Source organism: Strigops habroptila, chromosome 7 (assembly GCF_004027225.2).
Source record: "Strigops habroptila isolate Jane chromosome 7, bStrHab1.2.pri, whole genome shotgun sequence".
In the NCBI taxonomy this organism is placed as follows: domain Eukaryota; kingdom Metazoa; phylum Chordata; class Aves; order Psittaciformes; family Psittacidae; genus Strigops; species Strigops habroptila.
This window is the reverse complement of record NC_044283.2, coordinates 25,670,770-25,678,549: the sequence shown is the minus strand read 5'-3', so window position 1 is coordinate 25,678,549 and position 7,780 is coordinate 25,670,770.

Sequence of the window (7,780 nt, the reverse complement as noted above, 5' to 3'; positions counted from 1 at the left end):
CATCTTTGTTCCCTTCATATAACCCAGCCTAAAATCTTGATATACCCCAAGCTCAGTAATTACTATCAAAACGTTTATCTGATTGATATGAATTTATCATCACTGCCAAATTAAAACTATATTATCAGGATTTGATGTTACAGGAGAAAAATAGAAATTACTATAAATATTTTTTTTTCCATACAAACACATTTTATTTTACATTTTCATTCACAGTTCGTAGTATCATCAGTGATCAATATATTTTCATGCTTTATCTGTATGACAGGAATTATTTTTTTATTCAGAGACAGCTTTACCTTTATAACTTCCTACATGAACTCATCAACATCTTTATAATCTGCCATCTCTTGCCAGAATGCAGAAATGCCCTGTAAAGATCATGTTTTAGTTTGGTTCTGTTTCAGAGCCAAGTCTGGAGGGAAAATAATCTATGTCTTACTAAATCATGAGCAGTCTTGTTTATTGAACTCTCAGAGGTGCTGGAAGACCTCAGAAAAACTATCAGATCATATAAAAATAATATTATTTGTAAATATTCTTGTTATTTATTGTATTTTCTCCAATAAAAGTGTTTCACAGAAAGCATAAGGGATGATTCAGCATCCTAAAGTGCATGCACTCTAAATACAGGCATGATGAATAGTTGATGATGCATATCAAAGCATGAAAGGAAAGGCTTACAGAGACCCATATGGTTGCTCATGGTGTAAACATTATTGTTTCTACATATGTGTATACATACAGATGCTATATCAATAGTATATATATTACACACACACACACATACTTGTGTATAATGAACATGCCCATGACCTACTTAAGATATTCTGAGGCATGATTTCAGTTTGAAAGATATTATCTGCATATATTTACAGTTGCCAGAAGAGTATAGATCCGCTCTTACATTTTCAAACCTGCTTATATCATCCAAAAAACCACAAACATTTTAAAAATGTATTTTCATGTATTTTTACTAGCTTAAATGCAGTAATATTTTCATGGGTCAGAAGAGGAAACACCATGGCAAGAATCTATTTGTTTGTTCCTCTGGGTTGAAAAAGACTGACTTGCTGAAGAAGCCTATTTCTTTGAAGAAGATTCTTTTAAGCTGTGGTTTAGACATTAGAGAAAAATAAGTTGTTCCCTTTTATGTTAGTACGTAATTTGTCCCTTTAATTTCATTCTGGGGTGCCTCTATTTCTGTGAATAAAGGTCTGTGAATAAAGGTGAATTGCCTGTGAATAAAGGTCCACAGCTTATGCTGATGCTCACCAGACATCTCCTTGTCCACCAGTAGCATGGTCTGGATTGTCTCTGTGCAATGTATTTCCTGTGAAAAAGAACAGCCCTTTTCCACTGGCAACTAATTATTCTTGTGACAACACAAACCCACTGTTCCAGAGCTGGAGGCTTTGTCCTTCACTTTTAACCTTACCCTGTCCTGAAATTTCAGGAGCTGTCATGACCTTGTTTCTTATTCAAACAGAAATTTTCTCTCATATTACTGTGCCTTCTTCTTATGATTCATTTTTGATCAAAGTGACAGAAACTTCTGAGCAACAGAATAGGGAAACAGGGAATTGTGCTGCCAGCAGAGAAAGCAGCAGGCAAGTAAACAGATCTTTCCCCCTTACATCACTGTACACAGCATTAGCTGTGAGCCCTCAAGAAGCAAAAGCAGCTCTGGGAAAAGCAGTGACACTTTTGCTATCATGATAAAAGAGAGCTTGAGGCTGAGGTTGCAGAGCTGCATTGCCTGGGATGGAAACAACTGGGACTGCTGAAAACACTCCCAACCAACCACCAAGTTCAGCTAGCTTCTTGGCATTTTCTTATTCTTGTGCATTTTTTTATTACCAGAAAAGGCAACAATATGACAAAAGCATATTGCAACACTGTATAATGGCATGTCTGTGGTATCACTAGTTGTCTCAGTGTGCCTACAAATTTTGCTCAACATGTGAACAGTATGGTCATTAAGGAGCTTCCCAACTGTTTTGAATTACTTCTGATATCTTGTAAAACTGCTGACAGTGAAATGCTTTCAGGACAAAAGTTCACTGATAATATACAGCATATCCCATACAGGCTTCTACTTACTCTGCTGGTTTTTCATTTACAACCATATTACGAAGAACATTGTCCTCTGATGTGCTCCAGATGCCGTTTCCATCGTTTTTATCAAAGTTGTGACATCACACAAAAATCTAGTCTAGTGTGTGGTTGGCGATACTTCTACTGATCCCTGCGGTTCATTGCCAGTATTACAGTGTATGTCATACTTCCAGAAATGGCTGTCATTGGGATGCGAAAGTTCAGAGCACAAACCACACATAGCAGGTTTTGACTGCAATTCTACCTATGCATAACTGTGTGCTTTCTCAGGGAGGAATACTAAGCATGGGGCACTCATAAGGAATGGTGCAGATCTAAAGGAGGCATTAGACTCTGGCCTGCCACAGGCAAGTTCTTTCCTGTCTTTTGTCCACCTTAATCAGGATTCAGTACAGCAGTAAGAAAGCAAAGGAAACCATTTCAGCTCTCTTACACCGTCACTTTGGACTTCTGAGTGGTGCTTCAAGAGGTCCTCCAAAAGCTGCTTAAGCTAAAGGCACTCAGCATCTCTGCCAGCAGGCCTGGATTTGTCAAAAAAGACTAAAGAAGTGAGAAGAGAATAGCAGCTTCAGCTTTGAGAATCTGGAGCTTCTTGGGGCGTGGGGGATGGTGTATTTATTTATTTATTTTTCACTTTCTTTAAGCCTGTCAACTTAAGCAGGATATTCCAAAATGAAATCTGAATTTCCTTTTTCCCATGAGCAACCAATCTCTCATATCGCCTTACTAGTAAAATCCTATATATTTTTTCATTATTATTCCTCAATTCGAGATGAAGAAATGGACTTTACTTTGAAAATCTGTCTCTTTCACAATTGTCAAGTATTTAGCAATAGTCAAATTATCTATCTTCATTCCCTGATTCATATCATCTTATCTCTGAGGATGGAAAAGTAGACAAATACCTAAAATATTCTAAAACTTTCTTGTTGACTTCCAGGCCTATAATAAATGTGTGCCAAAGCTGCCAAGGTACCTTCCAAGCTGAGACCAGCATCAGCATTTTGGTTTTTGACAGTCAGCATTTTATTCACCTTCCACAGAGATAATGAGTTGCTGAGATACTGGTTCCAATGTGTGTCGTATTACAGAGGTTACATAGTTCCCTTGCGTCAAATTTCACATTGGCATACCGGGTAACATGATAGGTTCAGGCCTGTTGTCAGTGCAGGTACTATGGACACGTGTGATATTAGGTGTGAAATATCTAAGCAGAAAGTATTTTCTTCCAAGAAAAATACAGGATCAAGTGATGCTAAGGAATATTTTTGCAGCTTTGGCATCTGAGCTATTGCACTGGCTCACCAGGAACCCTCACAAAAGGGATTTCTTCCACCACATTAAAATTCAGCCAACTCATCTAACTGATCTCTTGTGGTATATGATATGCACTTAAGTCATGAGCTTAGAGCAGCTTAAATTAGAGTGAGTAAACCCCTGGAGTAAGAGAAGTACATTAACAACCAGCATCTACTTTTTAGCAGGAACTTAAAATCCAAAGGAAAGCAACATTTCTTTCAAAACAGGTTTCACTGCCTGTTCATTCCTGCTCATCCTAGTTCACATTTACAAAAATCCCCATCTTATTTACGTCATTCATATAGACATATCGTTAAGCAAGGTTAGAGAGAAGCAATGACATCTTTTGCCTGATCTTTGTTTCTCAAAGGTATCCCTACTTTCCCCAGAATGAAATAACACTTCTGCCCCTCTATTTGTAATACCAATTACCTTAGAATTGCTCTCAAAGTCAACACCCCTTTTGCTGTGCCACAATTTCTGTTGCATTCAATCATGAAGACATGTCCTCTTCTCATGATTACTACTGGCGGCCTGTCATTTTCCAGCAACATTTTTCAGGTTTCCATGACCTTTCCCAATGAAGTAAAAATAGAACCATGAATGACTGCCCCCAGGTCACACAACTGAGCACATCTAGGCAACATTTCTGCCCAGCCTCTGGCTTATCTACAGCTACTACTGTGTACAAGTCTCAAATATTTTCTTCTTTTAAAGAAATCAGTGTTGTAAAAATCTATCCAAAAAATGCATTAACAAGTTCAACTGCTGCAGAAGATGTCCTTCAGTAATACAAAGAAGAATTTGCAGCAGAAGATACACTGCTAAAAATCCTAAACTTGCTAGAATATCTACAAAAGGCCACAGGGCATAAGTAAAAGAAACTACAGTATTATGTGTCATTATATTTTTCCTGTCACAGGTCTCACAGTCTTACTGTCTACTCTGGCTTGCCTACTACTACTACTACCCAGACTACTTCTGGGTTAGGGCTATTTTGCTCAGTCCTTTTTCTCCACAGAAATAAAATTTATGCATAAATTATGTTATATTAAGAAGAAAGGACATGGCTTTTAGTGTAGCTATTATGAATTTCTTTGTGCTGGATGGTGATTTGTTCCAATATCACAGGACAGGAAAAAAAGAAAAAAAGGAATATACTAATTTCACAGCAAGGTTGTTCACATTTTATGCTAGAGTGCAAGTAGTTTTATTGTTTCTTACAGGCAACATGAGACCAGAGTGCCATCAGAGATCTCTCTGACTCCTTTAGTGAAGTTATACATTAGTACTACTTAAATACTATTTTTGGGATTGCTCTTAGTTTCAATATATGTTTAATATGTCCATTGACTTTGGCTTGAGACAGCAATTTCCATTTGTTATAAGGCTCTAATAGATTTAATCAGGTTAATTTTCCCTGCTATTTAAAACAAAACCAATTAATTCTAAAGGAAAGAAAAAATCTCTCCTTACTTGCACTAGAAGACTCTAATTCCAGAAATGCTTTGTATCAAAATAGCTTTTCACTCTTCAAATCATTAGGAATTTACTGTTATATAATGTAACTTTAATACAGGACACACAAATTTTGCTTATTTAATTATCTTAGCTGGATTACTGACACAAGGGAAATTAAAGGTGAATCAAGCAGACAAAAAAGGAACTGCTCAAGATGCCAAGGGATGATTTAACTTTCATCCTGTACTTCAGAGGGCCAATGTTCAGAGTAACAAGATAAGTGGCTGCTTTCCAGAACACAAAAATGTCCAGCAAACAACAAATTAGATGTGATTTCAATATTTCATGTAATTCCCTATCCAAGGAGTAATGAGTCTGTATGAAGTTCTTCTGCCCCAGCTCAGACCAGAAAGGTAGCTGTTTCTTTTTATTTTCTTTCAATAAGGAAAACCCAGATTTCTGTGAACAATGCAAGGCTCTGGTATAAAAGAAAGAAAACAAGTGAAGAATTTCCATAATAGAAAGAAAATCTGAGAAGTTAGAAGACACAGCAAAATGTAGCAAGGAGCCTTCCAGGGTTGAAGAGCGGAAGATATGAGGTCTATGTAGGTTTTTTAGTCAATAACTGATGTTACTTGTGGTAAATAACACTTCTATTTTTTCCATAATCTCCCTTTAAATGAAAGGAAACATACTGAAGAGAACGCCCATGTATCAAGCTATAGAACAAAAGTGCATGAGAGTAGGAAGCTAAATTGTAGTTAAGTTAATAATTTTAATTTGGTTGATTTAATTTAATAGCAAAACATATAAACTATTTCATCCATGAAGGGTGGTTGTTACCTTTCCTTCAATTATAGGAAGTATTCAGCTAATACAAATGTTATCATTAAGACAGGTAGTAGGAAATCTCCTAGACAGGACAATAGGATTTCTGGCTGAACACTGGGGCTATAAATCCTACAATAAGTAGACATACCAAGTTGGCTGAAGGTAAGCGTAAAGTGCAGCATGACATATTTGGCATTATTGAGCATTAGATGTTCTGCAAGAAGTATAGACCGCAATAGGAATGAGTTACTGCCATCATAGGTCTGATAAAGGAGTGGAGAATAAATGTGGAAAAATATTGCTCATGAGGTATGTCCTGGAAGATCAGATGTGGTTGCTATAAAAAGAGGAAAGGATTTTATTGTTAAATTTTCTCTGATACAGGATGTGAATGTCTGGTTGAGAATGTGAGAAAAGAGTGATAAACTTCGGATCATTCTTCCCCAAGCTGGTAAAAGAATGTGGGACATGGAAAAAGGCAGCACAGCACCAGTCATCTCAGTGCACTGTGTGCATTGTTGGGGGTATTGCAAGAATACAACACCAAATATCTAGAAGCCTGGTTGTGAAACTCTGCATCCCACAGAAAGCACATTAATGGGTCTCTCTAAAATACTGAGAAAGAGAAGAGTACAGATTAAACTTTCTGATAGGTTTGTTTGTCAGTCTTGCTTTAGTTATTCTTGCTTCTCCTAAGATCTTAACTAGTGGAGGAATATTCTACTTAAGTTTAAAAGTACAGTTCTGCCTTTTGGTAGTATTCTAGTAAACTTTATTCTGTCTTTATGATGAAAAGGAAAACTTATCAGCATCAGCTATTACCATTAAGCTGTAATGAGAGGCCGCTTGATTTTTCTATTATGCTAAAAGCGACAATTGTATTATCTCAAATATGAGATTATTGTTTACTGTATGTGTGCTTATATTTAAGAAAAAAATGACAAGTTTTCACTGAGTCATTTAATTTTGCAGACTGAGATATTGAACTGTCCTCTCTGTCTGATTAGATCCCTGAGGCAGTATAAAACACTCATTGCCAGTGCAGTTATTTTAATACATAAGGTTTAACACAAATATATCATCCCACAGGTTTAGAGGCCTTTTGCTGGAGTACAATGTCTCTGTCATACTGTGTGCTATTCTTACCTGTCATATGATGGGAAAAAGTAATGTGCAAATGAACTTTGGGGGTAAGACAGAGTCTAGATGTTCTTCAAAGTCTCAGTCAGTGGCTCAAATGAGGGGCAGAATACCAAACAGAAACAGTATAAAGTTGGTACCAGGGGTTAGCTCAGAGAGTACTCACATTTAGATGATGCTTCTTAGATTTATCATTGTCACTCATTTATAATTTACCTGACTTGACATCAGAGAGGAATTTCTCCCATATCTGACAGGCAAAAATGCATCCACCAGATTTAATACTTATAAAGTAAAATAGCCCTTGTTAAGTGGCAATTTGATGAGCATTCACATTTAAATGATGACATTTGATGATTTTCTATTGATCATTATTTGTCTACTTTGAACAAATCATGGTCAGTAATGAAAATAATAACTTGTAGTCGACCCTTCTGACTGATCACATAACCCTTGCTTATTTTGTACAGTTACAACAGTTTTTTTCTCCAAATCAAAATATAACTCTCTGTCAGCTACCAGAGAGCAGTAACCTGCAGCATATTTCTTTTATATACTTTCAATTTTCAGGTCACTAAAGGATAATGATTTTTATTGAACTTAGTATCTGACTGGGGGGAGGGGGTGTCCTTTAAATAAACCTTAGTTTTCAATAAGATGATCCTTCACTCAGTGGAAAAAAAATGAGGCCTCATCATGTCTTATTGCAACATGGTTTTTCTCGAATGGAAAACTTCTTGGCTTTCATAAATCTTTTAACTAATTTGAAACCAGTTTTTCAAAGTAGAGCTTATAAGCTAAAAGCAGCTTAAGCTGCAAGTATTTTTAACAGCCATTTCCTTCTAATGCAATTATTTCCCAATTCATCACCCCTAAGCAAATTACTGCAAGGAGAAAGAAAAATAAGATTAAACATAAAGATTCATTTCTA